Source organism: Periplaneta americana, chromosome 6 (assembly GCF_040183065.1).
Source record: "Periplaneta americana isolate PAMFEO1 chromosome 6, P.americana_PAMFEO1_priV1, whole genome shotgun sequence".
Lineage (NCBI taxonomy): Eukaryota > Metazoa > Arthropoda > Insecta > Blattodea > Blattidae > Periplaneta > Periplaneta americana.
This window is the reverse complement of record NC_091122.1, coordinates 155,757,525-155,777,163: the sequence shown is the minus strand read 5'-3', so window position 1 is coordinate 155,777,163 and position 19,639 is coordinate 155,757,525. Positions and strand designations below refer to the sequence as shown.

The following is a 19,639-nucleotide window of genomic DNA, read 5'->3' as shown; positions in this document are numbered from 1 at the left end:
TAAATAAATCGAAATACCTCCCCTATTATTGATTTGTTACATAACAAAAGTCTCTTTATAAATTTTTTTCGATAAGTTTTATTCTATGCAAAATGTTGATAGGACTGCTATTTAATGAGATTTATGAATTTTAAAATAACAATGCGTTTATTATTCCCACCTAACGGGCTGTAATGAAATAAAAACAAATGACTTCGTCTATAAGGGGCCTTGGACGACAACAACAAACGGAAACTATTAATATACAGAGAATGTTTCTGTGTTTGTATGAAGTAATCTCGGAAGCAAATTAACCGATTTGTAGACCTATAATTATTATTTCACCATGGACATAATGCTATAATGTTATTACAGTAAATAGTAACTTTGAGTGAATCGAGGACAGGTAAGATTAAAATAGATTCTCATGCACAGAAAACTTGATATTCTGTGGAAATATTGTGTAATTTGATTATTGAAAGTTTATTTGGCCCACATAAAATACTCTAATTTTATACACTTAAGTTTCTTTTGTTCACAGAACATAATAATTAAGAGTTTCATTGTAAAGATGAGTATTTTCACTGGACCAAAAATACAGCATTTTACCATAGAGCTCACTGGAGCTGAGTTATTTTAAAAGATGTCACGATATGGCGTTCCTGCGCTCATAATTTACCTATATTCGTTTCCTGTGTTTTTTTTAAATAATATTTATGTAGGATACCTAATTTTTTATTTGCATAAACAATGATATACAACCGAGCGAGTTGCCTCAGACAGTAGCGTTTGAGACACATTCGGGAGGTTCCGCGTTCAAACCCCGTGGCCGAGCAATCTGAATGGGGCTTTTCATGACTTCCCTTAGTCATAAAGGCAAATGCCGGATTGGAAAGATACATGCCATGATTCATCACCGCCTCAATTACCAATACGAAAGACATTAATCAAAGTCTATAATCGGCTACATGAACACAAGCCATCTACAACACACAATAGAAACAGGAACTCAACAAGAGTAAAAACGGCCTACTCATATATCCACACATTCTAAACACGCGAAATGACCACAGATGTTAAGGAGTGAAAAAAAATAAACTTAACAAAAAAAAAGTATGCACACTAAGGTTAAAATAAAAAATTATCTTAGTAGACAATCCCCTCTATCCATTTGGAGTGATTTATTAAAGGTTGCATTGAAAACCAATTTAGAAATATGTTAAACGAATTATCCTTGCACCAAAAACGCATGTACTCTGAATCAAATGATCATATCTTAATTATTTGCATGTAATAACAGTTACGAAACATGTTAAAGGAATTATCATTGCACCAAATGAGTGGTCTCTGGAAAAAAATGATCGCATTTTAATTATTTAAATAAATTTTAATTAAGTAACATATTAAACCATTTATCCTTCTATCAAACACGAATGTTCCCTGGACCAAATGTCCTATTTTAATTATATAATTACTTTATATTTATTTCTAACAAGTGCACATCCCCGTCAAAAACTTCCATTTGAGTGTTCATATAAAATCCTTCTCAACCATAGCCGAACACAGGAATACTTTAAATACTTTTTATAATTACAATAATTTGAACACAAATCAACAGTCAATGTAATACAAAAATTTTCTCTTATTATTCCACAACAATATTTTACATAATATCAAAAAAGATAAAATAGATAAATATGCGAACATGAAATAATTTTACAGTACAATTTTATCTGTGACTTTCTCACAGTAATCATTTCTCTCTTAAACGTACAGATACCGTCTCGCGCTTAATGTTATGGCCGCCGTCACTTAATCGTACAGAGCCGTCTCTATCTTAATGTTATTGCCAACGTCATTTAATCGTACAGACGCCGTCTCTCTCTTCTTGTTATTGCCGCCGTCACTTAATCCTACAGACGCCATCTCTCTATTAACGTTATTGCTGCCGCCACTTAATTGTACAGTCGCCGTCTCTCTCTTAATGTTATTGCCGCCGTCATTTAATCGTACAGACGCCGTCTCTCTTTTACTGCTACTGACGCCGTCACTCAATCGTACAGCCGCCGTCTCTCTCTTGATGTTATTGCCGCCGTCTCTCTCTTGATGTTATTGCCGCCGTCACTTACTCTTACAGCAGCCGTCTCTCTCTTAATGTTATTGCCGCCATCACTTAATCGTACTGCCGCCGTCTCTCTCTTAATGTTATTGCCACCGCTACTTAATCGTACTAGCGCCGTCACTCTCTTGATGTTATTGCCGCAATCACTTAATCGTACTGCCGCCATCTCTCTCTTAATGTTATTGCCGCCGCTACTTAATCGTACTGCCGCCGTCTCTCTCTCAATGTTATTGCCGCCACCACTTAATTGTACTGCCGCCGTCCCTCTTTTAATGTTTTTGCCGCCGCTACTTAATCGTACTAGCGCCGTCTCTCTCTTGATGTTATTGCCGCCATCAGTTAATCGTACTGCCGCCGTCTCTCTCTTAATGTTATTGCCGCCGCTACTTAATCGTACTGCCGCCGTCTCTCTCTTAATGTTAATGCCGCAATCACTTAACCGTACTGCCGCCATCTCTCTCTTAATGTTATTGCCGCCACCAGTTAATCGTACTGCCGCCGTCTCTCTCTTAATGTTTTTGCCGCCGCTACTTAATCGTACTAGCGCCGTCTCTCTCTTAATGTTATTGCCGCCGTCATTTAATCGTACAGACGCAGTCTCTCTTTTACTGTTATTGACGCCGTTACTCAATCGTACAGACGCCGTCTCTCTCTTGATGTTATTGCCGCCGTCACTTACTCTTACAGCAGCCGTCTCTCTCTTAATGTTATTGCAGCCATCACTTAATCGTACTGCCGCCGTGTATCTCTTAATGTTATTACCGCCGCTACTTAATCGTACTAGCGCCGTCCCTCTCTTGATGTTATTGCCGCAATCACTTAATCGTACTGCCGCCATCTCTCTCTTAATGTTATTGCCGCCGCTACTTAATCGTACTGCCGCCATCTCTCTCTTAATGTTATTGCCGCCGCTACTTAATCGTACTAGCGCCGTCCCTCTCTTGATGTTATTGCCGCAATCACTTAATCGTACTGCCGCCATCTCTCTCTTAATGTTATTGCCGCCGCTACTTAATCGTACTGCCGCCGTCTCTCTCTTAATGTTATTGCCGCCACCACTTAATCGTACTGCCGCCGTCTCTCTCTTAATGTTTTTGCCGCCGCTACTTAATCGTACTAGCGCCATCTCTCTCTTGATGTTATTGCCGCCATCACTTAATCGTACTGCCGCCGTCTCTCTCCTAATGTTATTGCCGCCGCCACTTAATCGTACTGCCATCGTCTCTCTCTTAATGTTATTGCCGCCGCCATTTAATCGTACTGGCGCCGACTATCTCTTAATTTTATTGCCGCGCCCCTTAATCGTACTGGCACCGTCTCTCTCTCTCTTAATGTTATTACCGCCGCCACTTAATCGTACAGACGCCATCTCTCTTTTAATGTTATTGACGCCATCACTTAATCGTACAGACGCCGCCTCTCTCTTAACGTTATTGCTGCCCCTACTTAATCGTACAGACGCCGTCTCTCTCTTAACGTTATTGCTGCCGCCACTTAATCGTACAGACGCCATCTCTCTATTAACGTTATTGACGCCGTCACTTAATCGTACAGACGCCATCTCTCTCTTAACGTTATTGACACCGTTACTTAATCGTACAGACGACGTCTCTCTCTTAACGTTATTAACACCGTTACTTAATCGTACAGACGCCGTCTCTCTATTAACGTTATTGCTGCCGCCACTTAATCGTACAGACGCCGTCTCTCTCTTAACGTTATTGACGCCGTCACTTAATCGTACAGACGCCATCTCTCTCTTAACGTTATTGACACCGTTACTTAATCGTACAGACGACGTCTCTCTCTTAACGTTATGGACGCTGTCACTTAATCGTACAGACGCCGTCTCTCTCTTAACGTTATGGACGCTGTCTCTTAATCGTACAGACGCCGTCTATCTCTTAATGTTATGGCCGCCGTCTCTTAATCGTAATTTCGCCATCTGTCTCTTTATGTTATTGGTTCCGTTACTTAATCGTATTTTCGCCATCTCACTCTTTATATTATTGGTTCCATCACTTAACAGTATTTTCGCCATCTCACCCTTTATGTTATTGGTTCCATCACTTAACAGTACTTTCGCGCCATCTCACTCTTTATGTTATTGGTTCCATCACTTAAGAGTATTTTCGCCATCTCACTCTTTATGTTACTGTTTCCGTCATTTAACAGTACTTTCGCACCATCTCACTCTTTATGTTATTGGTTCCATCACTTACCAGCATTTTCGCCATCTCTCTCTTTATGTTACTGTTCCCGTCACTTAACAGTACTTTCGCGCCATCTCACTCTTTATGTTATTGGTTCCGTCACTTAACAGCATTTTCGCCATCTCTCTCTTTATGTTACTGTTTCCGTCACTTAACAGCATTTTCGCCATCTCACTCTTTATGTTACTGTTTCCGTCACTTAACAGCATTTTCGCCATCTCTCTCTTTATGTTACTGTTTCCGTCACTTAATAGTATTTTTGCCTTCCGTCTTTTTATGTTATTGGTTCAATTGATAGTATTTTTGCCTTCCGTCTCTCTATGTTACTGTTTCCGTCACTTAACAGTACTTTCGCACCATCTCACTCTTTATGTTACTGTTTCCGTCACTTAATAGTACTTTCGCGCCATATCACTCTTTATGTTACTGTTTCCGTCACTTAAGAGCATTTTCGCCATCTCTCTCTTTATGTTACTATTTCCGTCACTTAACAGTACTTTCGCGCCATCTCACTCTTTATGTTACTGTTTCCGTCACTTAAGAGCATTTTCGCCATCTCTCTCTTTATGTTACTATTTCCGTCACTTAACAGTACTTTCGCGCCATATCACTCTTTATGTTACTGTTTCCGTCACTTATCAGCATTTTCGCCATCTCTCTCTTTATGTTACTGTTTCCGTCACTTAATAGTACTTTCGCGCCATATCACTCTTTATGTTACTCTTTCCGTCACTTAACAGCATTTTCGCCATCTCTCTCTTTATGTTACTATTTCCGTCACTTAACAGTACTTTCGCGCCATATCACTCTTTATGTTACTGTTTCCGTCACTTATCAGCATTTTCGCCATCTCTCTCTTTATGTTACTGTTTCCGTCACTTAACAGTACTTTCGCGCCATCTCACTTTTTATGTCACTGTTTCCGTCACTTAACAGCATTTTCGCCATCTCTCTCTTTATGTTACTATTTCCGTCACTTAACAGTACTTTCGCGCCATATCACTCTTTATGTTACTGTTTCCGTCACTTAACAGTACTTTCGCGCCATCTCACTTGTTATGTTATTGGTTCCATCACTTAACAGCATTTTTGCCATCTGTCTCTTTATGTCATTGGTTCTCTCACTTAATCGTATTTTCTCTTGTGTGTCTCTTTATAGTGTTACCTCTGCCACTGAATCGTATTTTCGCATCGGTCTCTTTATGCGTACCTCAGCCTTCGGTTTGTACAGCATCGACTTATTTTTCCAAATTCATCTGTAGTACTCGTAAAGGGTAACGTGTGTATCCCAGTGACGGTTGACAAAGAATGAGCAGGCATTGTTTCGCAACACAAGACTTTCAGCTTGGCTCCCTGCTGCGAACAATCGGGTTGTATGTGGTTTGCATTGCCGGCAGAGATTCCGTTATTACGTACCCATATTCTCCCATATATTAGTGCCTGTATGGGCTACTTTTGATTAATATTATTATGAACACTATTAGACTATATTTTCATTTCGTAATTAATTCTGATGTGTTATAGAAGTTATTAAAATAATATTCATCTGCATTCACACATTCCCGACAACTTTCTGAAGAAATTGCTATCCATACACAAAACGTCTACGTATTTCCGTCATGTTCGCGATTTCTTTTCTTATAAGTCTCTCCATTCGTCTATAATAGGGATGTCGAAGTGCCTATATATTACGTGTTCATATTGCAAGCAATACAATTCCAACAAGGTTTAAGTTTTAGCAAGATAAAGTAGAAACATCGCTTTTAAGGAAATGTAATGCGCGTTCTTGCGTAACACCATTTCATTGAGACGCTAAATAACCTGAAATGTTGATACGTCATCGTAAAACAACGCCAACACGCAGTTGAGGCGCTTTGACATCCCTAGTCTATAGTGTGGAGGTTATCCTTGTATATCTTCAGTTTCTGTTTACTCAATTTTTAAGATTTTTTAGAATGTGAAAACAAATTTGTTTATTTACTCTTCTAAATGCAAATGTAACATCTCTTTGAATAAAACGACATTGTCAGTTTTTATGGATGACTGTGAAATAAATTTGATTGGGCAAGATAAATATCGCATATGTTATTAGAATACGAATATTAAAAGCATAATCTTTTCTCATTATATATGTGTTTAAATATCAGTGTGAGATATGGGTATTTAGGTTTTTACGGTGATTCTGGGTAAGTAATATTAGCCGGGGTAACGATCCCCGCGGAGTAGTCTACCTCATGATTTTACTAATATTATTAAAATAAATTTACAAATTACTAATATTAATAATTTCTGCTAATGAAGCATTTGAAATGTGGATATGGAAATGAATGAAACGTGTGAAATGGACAGACAGAATAAGAAACGAAGCTGTGTTGGAAAGGGTGGGTGAAGAAAGAATAATCCTGAAACTGATTTGAAGAGAAAAAGGAATTGGCTGGGTCACTGGCTGAGAAGAAACTGCCTACTGAAGGATGCACTGGAAGGAATGGTGAACGGGAGAAGAAGATATCAGATGATAGAAGACATTAAGATTTATGGATCATATGAGGGGACAAAGAGGAAGGCAGAAAATAGGAAAAATTGGAGATTGCTGTGTTTGCAGTGAATCACCTTCCCTTGGGCGGAACTCTGAACGAATGAATCATTTCTATTGAATAATACCCAAAAGTTTACCAATATTATTAGTGATTTGCGCTAGAAAAATGTTACAAATTACAAGCGCAGAGAACCTGAGACATGTTGCGACCTCTACAGATAGAGTGCTCGAGGTCTACTACGCAGGTTACCAACGTGGTATCAATATTGGAAACGTAAGTCACGTGATTTTCGTATGCTGAAGACAATTCTGTAGTATTTTTCTACGCGGATTAGTGTGGTGGTTCATTAGTGACATTTTTTTTAGTTGGTTATTTAACGACGCTGTATCAACTACGAGGTTATTTAGCGTCGATGAGATTGGTGATAGCGAGATGAGGCCGAGGATTCGCCTTAGATTACCTCGCATTCGCCTTATGGGAAAACCTCGGGAAAAACCCAACCAAGTAATCAGCCCAATCGGGTATCGAACCCGCGCCGAGCGCAACTTCAGACCGGCAGGCAAGCGCCTTAAACCGACTGAGCCACGCCGGTGGCTTTCATTAGTGAAATACAGAGTGAATCAAAAGTCTGGAACCATGTAAATATCTTCCATACGGGCTATTCCATATGAAATCGATCAGTAAAAATCCTCGCATTTTTTTATACTTTAATTTTCTCCCTACTTATACAAGGTGCTGAGGGGAGTGCATTTTCAAAAATATACTATCGAAAGTCAAACGGTTTCCGTATTATTGAGCGACAAATTTAGCGTATTTTATAAAAAAAAAACAATCCTCTTTCAGCGTTCAGAACTCTGGAACCATTTACGGCAGAGCATTGAACGAGAGCTTATTTTGAAGCTCACGTTTGGTAAGTTATGTTAATAAGTAATCCTTGCTTTTATTGTACACAGAGAGACAGATAATCTGATTTTACTTGCTTTCAGGCATTTTGGCCATTTGTAAAAATGTAAAAAAATATTGAGAAAAAGCCTTGCTTATTAAGAGGGATTCGGCATTTTTTGATGAGTGGCTCGGCAATAAGTTTCGAGGGTATTAAATAAATTATTTTCACACGCCTAGACTTGAACGGCGCAGTAGCCCACGCACTGGCCGAGAGCTGAAGATAAGCGAGCATTGAGCGTAATTTTAGTCCTGTGTTTATGAAAACTTGTGATAAAGCTAGCCGAGCCATGACTGCTAGACGACACATCACGTGTTTGCCTCCTGGCCTTGCTTCTCTCGACTACCTACAGTAAGCTGGTTAGTTCACGCGCGTAATATTTATTTTCTTTATTTGATATTTTCAATACTTTCTTATCAACGTACCACTAGTGAAAAATATGTGTTTATTTGTACTTTCAATGCGGAAACTAACCATATATTTTAAAAATATTTTTTCATGGCCAAAGACGTCTTAATCAAGAAAAATCTAAATTTCCATAAAAAGTAAGAAAAACTGTTTACATGTCAATATAAACTTTAATTTCTCAGCATAAAAATAAACCATGATTTGGTCATTAGTTGAAAGGGTTTCGGAGTCACAACAGTTTAAATTACTCATTTTATGAAAATATGATAAATTTAAACACTATTAAGTTCTGATGCCTCAAACTTTCCACGAAGCATTGTATCACAGTTGTCTCCGGACAGAAAATATTTCATTGTATTTAAAAATTGCAAGGTCAATTTTCTCTATATTTCGGTCGATTTGAGGTGAAATAGCCCATATGCTTGGTTTTTGATTACTATAGGTGTTACTAGTAGCCTATTTGTAAGACCAAATTTAATGCCCTACCAGTGACATATTCGATTCTAGCTCTCACCTACCTCAAAATTACAATAGTGTTTGTCATACCACTTGTTAAGTACAGTTACGCAACTTTGCTATTTTTCTTTCCACGTAATACCAAAACAGCAGAAGGTGCTGTAGCTGTCACTGGGGCTGCAAGCCTTAATAGTGATGTACCATAGAATCCAAACCAGTCAAACGCAAGTCCTGAACACAATGGAGCAACTAGTCGAGCTATCGAAGACATGCTCTGCCCCGAGCCTATGAGGGAACCTCTTTGATGGGAGATAATGGGGTAGGGTGGCCAGTACCTTTCCCCCTCCATTGCATAGTACTGACTAGTAACATACTCGTATTTTATTAATCAGACTTAAAATTTCAGGTTTTCATGATGACGGGATTATGATGAAGAGCTTGACTGCAGGTTGAAAACCCCCAACCCCCAATGCTTCTCCACAACTTACCTGAATTAGATTCTGCCAGCAACAGGAGTTCTTCAACATATTCGTTCTTCATCTAAACGTGTGAGTATTTGCTGCTTAAATAGATAGTTAGTTGCATTCCATGTTCTTGAAGCTAGCAAATAACATAATAATTACCTGTAAAGCAATTGTTATTTACTGCCCGTGCCTCACTTCCTGAGCTGTTTCTTTGCGGGGCGAGACGCAGGGGGGAGAGTGGGAGGTCCTGGGTACAGCATGTGCCTACTACCCTACATTCAACACATCGGCCTTTTCAGAATTTCTTTCGTCAGCTATGGAGCAAGATCAGCCATGGACAAGCGAATGTATAGGCTGCCCCTCACAAAACAAATTATGTTCTTCTCATCAATTCCTGAAACTAAACACTAATACCAGTGGTACACTACAGTCTCTACTCGAGATTATTGACCTAGTCGTGATTACGGTTGTCTATGGTAGTGTTTCTCAAACTTTTTCCACCGTGAAACCCCTTTTAATCTAAAGTGTAACTGCGGAATCCTTGTAATATTTTATTAGTATTCAATAATTAACAGACAAGTGAAAGCTAGTATCTCAGTAATTCTGTTCAGTGGGACGAATTTATTTGCTTTTTAAGCCTGCAATCTGGTTTTATGGCGGAAAGTTGTAGTCTCATTTCTACTGTACTTCTGCATTTTGTCTTTTCGGTATTTTGTTTTAGTGAAGACATACACAGAGAATCCAATGATGAAAGTGATAAGTATTGTGGGTAATTTCCGTTTTAGATGTTCATTAAACATATTATTATTACTCATATTCTTGGATTATTATTTTTATTATTATTATTATTATTATTATTATTATTATTATTATTATTATCATCATCATCATCATCATCATCATCATTATTATTATCGGTGGTTTCATGTTATTATTGATTCATATTTTCGTAATATTTATATATTTTTATAGTATCCACTGAGTATAAAATAGCCATTGGAGCAGCCCAGTCGGCTAAGGCGCTTGCCTATCGATCCAGAGTTGCGCTCGGGCGCGGGTTCGATTCCCGCTTGGGCTGATTACCTGGTTGGATTTTTTCCCGAGGTTTTCCCCAACCGTAAGGCGAATCTCATGTAATCTTTGGCGAATCCCTGACCTCATCTCGCCAAATACCATTTCGCTGTCGTCAATCCCATCGATGCAAAATAACTTAGTAGTTGATACAATGTTTTTATTTTATTTTATTTTATTTTATTTTATTTTATTTTAAATCCACCACCAACAGAAGCAGGCTTCCAATTACAGGTGGCTTACACAGATGTATACACAAAATACATAATAAGCGAGAAAAAAACAACAAAACAAACAACACAAACGAAAGAAAGAAAATACATAATGGTAATAGATGCTAGAATATTATAATATTTCAGTTAATATAGTGCCAAATGTCAATATAATGATGCAAAATTATTTACAAAGTTGAGTAAAAACATTATAATACACTTCTTCATAATTTAAATATCTAAGGAAATATAATACTTTTTAATATTGTATGAAATTTTTCAATTGTTAAACTGAAATCCAATTGAGAATCACAGTTTAAAGACAGAGAGTTGTAAGTATTACACATAACAAACAATGGAGAGTTCTTGAAGAAAACAGTTCTAGGAATAGGAATAATAAAATGTTGCCTTTGACGTAATTCTGTTCTTTTTACATTGAAGTGAAGGAATTTAAGAAAATCACAGTTATTCAATATACCATTAACAATCTTATAGAGTAAAATTTGGCTATTTATTAATCGTCGAGATATTAAAGTTTTATAATTAAATTCAAAAAGTAACTGATTATATGAAATTTGCTTGTCATAAGACAATACGTGATGTTTTTAAAAATATAAATAACGTAAAAATCTTTTCTGTATCCTTTCTATTTGCATCTGATGGGACTGGAACTGAGGTGACCATATTACAGACGCATACTCTAACTTACTTCTAACCATAGTTTTATAGAGAGTATCAATAGTATTTATATTTTTTAATTCTTTTATATTTCTGATTATAAATCCTAATTTTCTGTATGCATCAATTACTACGTGATTTAAGTGCATTTTAAAACATAAGTTGTGTGTAAAATAAATACCCAAATCCTTAAATGATTCTACTCTAGGTAACTTCACACCATTAATTTCATACGAATTTTGAGGAACTCTCTTATTTTTAGAATATGTCATAAAGAAACATTTATTAAGATTTAACAGAAGAAAATTATCGATACTCCATCTATATAGTCTGTCCAAATCATGCTGTAGATCAAAAACGTCTTGTTGTTTGTCAATGACTTTATACAATTTAACATCATCAGCATATAGTAAACATTTAGTGTGCAAAATCTGTTTAGGCAAGTCATTGATATAAAGTAAAAAGAACAAGGGACCAAGATTAGATCCTTGGGGTACACCTGATGTTGCTGTGAATGGTTTTGATTTTACTTGATTGAATGAAACATACTGCTGCCTGTTTGTAAGATATGACGTTATTAACTGTAAATATGAATAAGATAATCCAAAACTTGACAGTTTATTAATTAAAATTTTATGGTCAGTTTTATCAAACGCTTTGGAAAAATCAAGGTATATCACGTCTAAATTTCTGCGATTATGTAAGTATTAAATGCCTTTTGTGTAAAATTAATTAGATTTGTTGTGGTAGACCTATGGGTGTAAAATCCATGCTGATTTATATCAATTGCACTATAAACATGTTGAAAAATTCGTGTATATAGAATCTGCTCAAATATCTTGGACGGGGCACAAACTATTGCAATGGGTCTATAATTTTCAATTTTACTATTATCACCAGATTTAAACACAGGGCAAACCTTTGTTAATTTCCACATTTTCGGAAAAGTTCTTGTTTTTTAAATTAAATTATACAACAAACATAAAGGATACATAAGTACTTCGAAACAAGCTTTCAATACATAAGGAGGTAAATCATCTGGGCCACAAGATTTTTTAGGCTTTAATTTTTTTATAGCAGTCAAATATTCTTGTCTAGTTATAGGCTCAGTTGTTAATGGATAATTAATATAATCCGGTGTTACCGTATTTTCTTTTTGAAGGTTGTGTGATATATTTACAGAGTAAACCGAACTAAAGTAATCAGCAAACTCTTCCGAAATAGAATCATTACTATCAAAAATGTGATCTTGCCTAGTCATTAACTTTGCTGTGATATTTTTGCTAGTTCTCCTATTTTTATATAGTTCCAAAATACTTTAGAGTCGTTTTTAAAAGTATTATCTGTCTCAAAAACATAACTATGATACGCATTATTTATCATAGTTTTAACTCTCTTTCTAATTTGTTTAAATTGTTCTTTATTATACTGAGATAAATGCATCCTTCACCTGAAATATTCTTTTAACTTGAGATTATTTATAATTTATTTTGTAAACCAGGATGGATATTTCTTTTTAGCTGAAACTCTTTTCTTTCGAACTGTAGAATCCATTACAGAATATAGTACTGAGTAAAAGTAATCCGTAGCAACATCAACATCAGTAAACTGTGATAACAATTGCCAGTTAACATCGGAAAACAATTTATACAATTCTAGGAAGTGAGCTTTCTGGAAATTATACACATGGGTATAACTCTGTTTAACAAACGATTTTTGTCTCTTTAATGATATATTAACATTTAAGGCAGAGTGATAAGTATCAACAAATATAAGAGGAGAATCATCTTGTAATACACAGGCAATTCTATGGAAATTAGTAAGAACCAAGTCAAGCGTTTTTCCATTAGAATTTAAAATATTATTTTTAGATTGTAAGCCATGAAAAGAAAGAAAATGTGACAAAGCTCTGTAACAAGGTCCAGCAAATAAAAGATTATAACTTGTGCCTGTAATTAGAGGCAAATTGAAGTCCCCTGCGATTAATAAATGCTTATTTTGGAGATTTGTATTATTTTCAAAAACCCTATAAAATGACAAATAATTTTCTAAATTTGAGCCAGGCGGAAAATACACTCCAATAATAATAATATATACCTGGCCATGAATAATTGTTTGAATACATAATGCTTCAATATCACCAAATGGTAAATTGACACTTTTTGAGGCTACTTCCGACGAAATCGCAATGAGGACTCCACCACCTCTTCTGTTCTGTCTATCACAACGATAAACATTATAATTAGAATTAAACAATTCTGTGTTATATACCCCATGATGTAGCCATGTTTCAGTCTATACTATAATTTTGTGTGAAATTAAAAGACTATTTAAATATAAATCAGTTGAGACCTCTCACATTTTGGTAGTAAATAGTAAAAGATCTACTATTAATGCTCATAATATGCTTAAAAGAGGTTTAAAATAATTGAAAAAATTGTAAAATTCTATAGCTAACTTAGCTACATCATCTATTGTTTTCAAAATCTGAATATTTCTATCCCCTTCTTGTCTCTTGAGTTTAATATTACCAGCATTATCAACCCATAGGTAGGCAAAATTTTTAAGTTTCTTCAACTTTCTAGCTTCACTGTAAATGTGCCTACGCAAACGTGTGAGACTGTGATTTATATAAATTATATTGTCATTATTAGAAAAGCCCACCTGACTAGCTTTCAGGTTACGCTTAACTTTGCGCCTGTGAATAAATTGATCCTTGTCCATTCGTCGGACGAACTTAACAATTACTGCAGCAGATGGTTGACCGGGCGACTTTCCTAATCGATGACAAGAATCTATCATTTGAGGCTGAATTTCTATGTCCATTGCACATCCAATATTCTTTACTATTTCCAACAGAATTTCATTAGCCATTTCAGGAATTCCAAGTATTTCAATTGAATTTCGGCGTCCATATGGCTCCAAATCGTCTAACTGAACTTTCGTTTCCTCTAGATTATTTTTTTAGTAGCATGTTCTCTTTTTTTTTAAACCATCAATTGATTCTAAGCATGGTTTAATGCTTTCAGCTTGTTGTTTGATTAGTCGTGAATTTTCATCCAACTTCTCATGGACCAGATCAAGTGATTTCCCTAACTCCTGCTCAGTTTCTTTATTAATTCTTTCCAGGGTAGAATATTTATTGGCAAACTCGGTTTCAATTCTCTTCAGAAGGTTATATATATATATATATATATATCCAGAATGGATGGTACATTTGTATGTAGCTCAATAGGCGAACTCTCCTTCTTCTGTCCAGCGCAATATTTACATACCCAGACTTCATTTTTAGCATGAAATGTGTCAGTATCAGTTTTATTTAATGGAATACATTTATCATGGAACCAGTTTTTACATTCACTACACTGAATTTTGACACTATCATCCACTGCCATCGTGATCTAATACAGGCCGTAAGGCAGACCACGTGACTCGCTTAACAGCTGATCGCGAAGGGCGGTCTTTCAACCATATGAATTAGTTGCAGTGCATGAAGAATAACATATATTTCTCTGAAATGCGGTGTAATTGCGTCAGTAAAATTTTAAACAGTGATTGTGAGACACTTGAGACACAATTTACTTGCAATTTAAGGTATAATATTATTTTTGGTGTGAAAATTACGTTGTTGCAGGCAAAGTTCGTATGTGTAATACCTGCCTTTATTTCGATAAAATATTGCGCCCTTATGTGGTTAAGTGAAATTTTGGTCTTATAATCAGTAGGCTAAATATGTGTAATAATATATACGTGAAAGTGAAACATTGACTGGCATGTAAATTAAGTTGTGATTAGGCCTAAGTGCAGCGTTACCGATATTACTCTTGTCTAATCCATTATTGTTAGTTTACCGTATTTGTGAATAACCTACATTATACGAGTAAATAATACGACGTTTGATAATATACACAATTTGAACTAAAAACGAGATACATATATCATATTACGAAAAATTATACCCTATAGTTTTCATTACTGTTACAGTATCTAGAATTGTAATTAGTTGAAATAAAGCACTCATGCTTCATTACGAAATTCTTGCAGATTCATTTATGCACGTTTCAACAATTTTCAGTTGCATCGCACGCATATTTTAATGTGTTGAAGTTATAGGTTATGTTTATTCTATCAGTACTTGCCTTATTTCCATATTCGCAATTATGCATTATAATTAAGCATAACGCTACGTATAACTTGTAAATGCAATTTGTCTACACTTCAATTGTATTTATTCGTTTCAGACGGTACTCCAGTCTGAAGTCTGATTAGTTTAATATGTTACTAGGGCTAAACTAGCGCTGAGGTAGTTCCCTTCGTATTCATACATCTTGCATATACAAATTAGTTCGGTTCGTTCAGGATTTTAATATGCCTTGCTTATAGGATCAAATGCATCTCCACAAAAAATAAATTCAACTGTTTTCAGTTCAGAAATTACCGGAACTATACCTCAGCGCTACTAAGTAATATAACGTATGTACATTTCATAGGAGGGACTGTGGTGAATTTTCTACCTATAAGTAAGGACGGTAACCGTGTTCTGAAGTTTATCCTAAAACTATATTCTTCTTTATTAAATCTCAATACAGTTTTCGTTCTCAACTTAAGCCTAAAATGTTGACGCAGATAGGTTATGTTAACATGGTAAATTCTCTTCACATAAAAATAACACAGTTTTATTTATTATTCCTGCCACATTATGCAACATATAAATGGAACTTATGCACATATTACATTGAATAAAAATTTAATTGTATTATTTATTTGTTCCCTACTATACTGGGTTGTAATGAATTGTATTTATCTAACCTACCAGATTAACACACAACTGTACATACACTAATTTCATAGGAGGGACTGTGGTAAATTGTGTACCTACAAGTAAGGAAGGTAGATGTGCTAAATTAAAATCACAATATAAATAATTCTTCTTTATTAAATCTCAAAATAGCTTCCATTCCAAACTTAAAATGTTGATGCAACCAGGTTATGTTAACATGTAAAACTCCGTTCACATTAAAATAACACAGTTTTGTAATTATTTCTGCAACATATTATGCAATAAGAAGTGTGAAGGGGTCTTATACACACATTACACTAAATAAAATTGAGCGCCGACACGCTATAAAGTAATATAATTATTTCACTCAGCTCCGTATACGCAAATAGAAAAGCCCGACTCATCGAGTGACGTCACACAACCTGCATTACGGCCTGGACTAGATCAAGATGGCAGTGTATCATCCCGTTTAGTTATAGCTTTTGAACATTCATAGCATCGACTCATTGTTGTAAACGATAGATCGAAAGATGAGATGTGGAAATGCTCCTTCACGTTAATATGACTGCTTTATATGGTGACAATTTTAATTGTTGATGTTTCGAGAAAATATTCACACAATTTATTAGCATATAGTAAATTGCACTAATTATTAAGTTCACATTTCACTCACACGAGTACTCCGTTATTTCAGCAAACAAACACACTTACCAAATATTTTATAAATCTCATCAAGCAGATTTAAAACAAAAATTTATCGGAGCTACTTCTCCACACAACTTCAGCCTACCATTGCTCAACAATATGTTGTTAAATAACCAAGTGAAAAAAGTGTAAAATAAAATTTAAAATCATATAGGGCTCACGGAACCCCAGAACATACTTTGAGAAATGCTGCTCTATGACAATTCAGCAGTTGTAAAGACTGGACAAAGATTGGCCTAGTTTGTATATACATTTTAGGAAATCGCCAACAGAAATAATAGCGATAGTGGTAACCACGATTACATTATCCAGTATTATAAACAGTAAAGACCCCTGCAATGACATAGGATAATGTTTTCAGAACATGTAATATGCTGCCGTGCTGCACGCTGCAACTGCCGTGCCGGTCCGAGCAGACCTAAGAGGCGTGGTTATAAGCACTAGGAAGCTCTCGGTTCAGGACGTGAGACACGGGCAGTATGTTTATTTGTCTTGCACGCCAGTACAACTTTGAAGAAATTATTATTGCTTCTTGTTTATATCGTAAGGCTGTCACTGGAAATAATATTTTATCATGCTGGTGGTCTCGTATAATTAGAAATGATGCAGCATTAATGGTTTCTGCCCTGGTTACAAGTTTGCGAAAACTACCACTTTTATTATATTGCATGAATTGAGTCGGGATTGAATTGCCACTTTTCCCAATATAATTTCAAATACTCGTACTTCTTTCTGAGAATGATTTGTTTAAGCTCTCAGGAATCAACAGTGGCACAACTCCATTTGTGTTCAGTCCACCAAGATGTGGCAATTCCATTCCCAACCACCAAGCAGAAAATCATAATTATCACTTGTTCCTCATGCAGGCACATCTAGTCTATCTCTTTCATAACTGAAGCAATTAAGGTTTGTATTGCGAATGCTGACTACAGAGGCCATGCAATATACATCATAATTTGGGTGTAGAAAATTATCTGATAAATGGATTCCCAAATTCCTGAACACTGATCAGAAACAACTCAAGAGTCATAGATTTTTTTATTGGGTTATTTTACGACGCTGTATCAACATCTAGGTTATTTAGCGTCTGAATGATATGAAGGTGATAATGCCGGTGAAATGATTCCGGGGTCCAGCACTGAAAGTTACCCAGCATTTGCTCGTATTTGGTTGAGGGAAAACCCCGGAAAAAACCTCAACCAGGAAACTTGCCCCGACCGGGATTCGAACCCGGACGCGCTGACCGTTACTCCACATGTGTGGACTACAAGAGTCATAGAAAATTTCTAAGTTGCTTTACCACCATTTTGAAGAGAACTTTTTAAATGTTTAGATCATGCTGCAACTATGGACGAGACATGGATATATAATTGCGATCCAGAAACAAGAGAAATGTCAAAAGAATAGAAGTATTCTGGTTTTCAACTCCCAAAAAAAGTCGCGTTAAAAATCAGCAGGAAAGGTTCGTGCACCATTTTTTTGGGGGTAAAAAAATAGAATAATTGACACACCACTTAGAACAAGATAAAATTGTGATGGGAATGTATTCATTATTAGCTAAACTTCGGGAAAAAATTGGAGAAACATTGTGGAAAAATTTCCAAATGTGTGCTGTTCTTACAATATTTAATACAATAACTCCCTAGACTAGACAGCATTTCGGAAAGCGGTCGGCTGCTATATGCACCATAGCATTTCTAGTATGTGACGTCACAAGCTTGTACAATAGAACCAATCGGAATCAGTCAGTAACAAGTACTTCTCGAGTTTGTTTGTTCATGTGTGATTGTTTCAATATATTGAATAAAAACTACTAACATTGTGTATGTGTAAGATAAATCAATGAAAGAAGAGACTGTAAAAAGACAAGTACTGCACAGGCAGGCACGCAAAATAGTGTTTAAGGCGGCCATACATACCCGTGAGTGGCAGGCAAGGAAAATGTCACAAATTGAATCGGCTAGCTTCCGCCATTAAAGGGAGTGTTTGCGGCGCGAAATTCGGCAACAGTAACACAATGCATTGATGTAGCCTGGTGATACACTGTTTTAATCATTTTTTACCAAAGATGGATCGTGATTAAATAAATATGAATGGTAGAGGAGCACTGTATTTATTGAAATATTATATGATTCATCTATGGCGATATTATAAAAAATTAAATAAATGACCCATATATACTCGGGATAAGTAAGTGAAATATTGAACAATGGAAATGCCAACATGAATTTTCAATATTACCAGTATTGTTTAAGGCCATAATAATAGATATCTACTGTAATATTTAAAATAATCTATATTTTTGTCCTTTCATGCAAAGGAAGAGGAAGATATATGGTGCTTAGAAAATGTTTAGTGGTGAAATATGAGATCATCAAAATTCTGGAAACACTGATTTAAAACAAAATAAGGATACATTTTTATCATCATAAAACAATCTATTAATTGTATAGTTGACGACCATAGATTAGAGGTCAGTACAGGCTTTTTAATGCACCAGTAGTAGTAGGCCTAGTAGTAGTAGTAGTAGTAGTAGTAGTAGTAGTAGTAGTAGTAGTAGGCCTATAGTAACAGTAGGCCTAGAGAAGTAATAGTAGGCTTAGTATTAGTGATATTAGTAGGCCTAGTAGTAGAAATAATAGTAGGCTTATTATTAGTGATATTAGTAGGCCTAGTAGTAGAAGTAATAGTAGGCTTAGTATTAGTGATATTAGTAGGCCTAGTAGTAGAAGTAATAGTAGGCTTAGTATTAGTGATATTAGTAGGCCTAGTAGTAGAAGTAATAGTAGGCTTAATATTCGTGATATTAGTAGGCCTAGTAGTAGAAGTAATAGTAGGCTTAGTATTAGTGATATTAGTAGGCCTAGTAGTAGAAGTAATAGTAGGCTTAGTATTAGTGATATTAGTAGGCCTAGTAGTAGAAGTAATAGTAGGCTTAGTATTAGTGATATTAGTAGGCCTAGTAGTAGAAGTAATAGTAGGCTTAGTATTAGTGATATTAGTAGGCCTAGTAGTAGAAGTAATAGTAGGCTTAGTATTAGTGATATTAGTAGGCCTAGTAGTAGAAGTAA

At 35.8% G+C, this 19,639-nt stretch overlaps 1 long non-coding RNA gene across 1 annotated transcript in view; it reads left to right on the top strand.

Moving 5' to 3' along the window:
• Window positions 1–19,639, top strand: part of LOC138701960 (uncharacterized) — a 93,633-nt gene that overhangs the window by 24,738 nt on the left and 49,256 nt on the right. Inside the window, exon 3 of the long non-coding RNA XR_011332734.1 lies at window positions 9,065–9,206. This is a non-coding gene — a long non-coding RNA (uncharacterized lncRNA). The remainder of the gene's footprint in view (window positions 1–9,064; window positions 9,207–19,639) is intronic.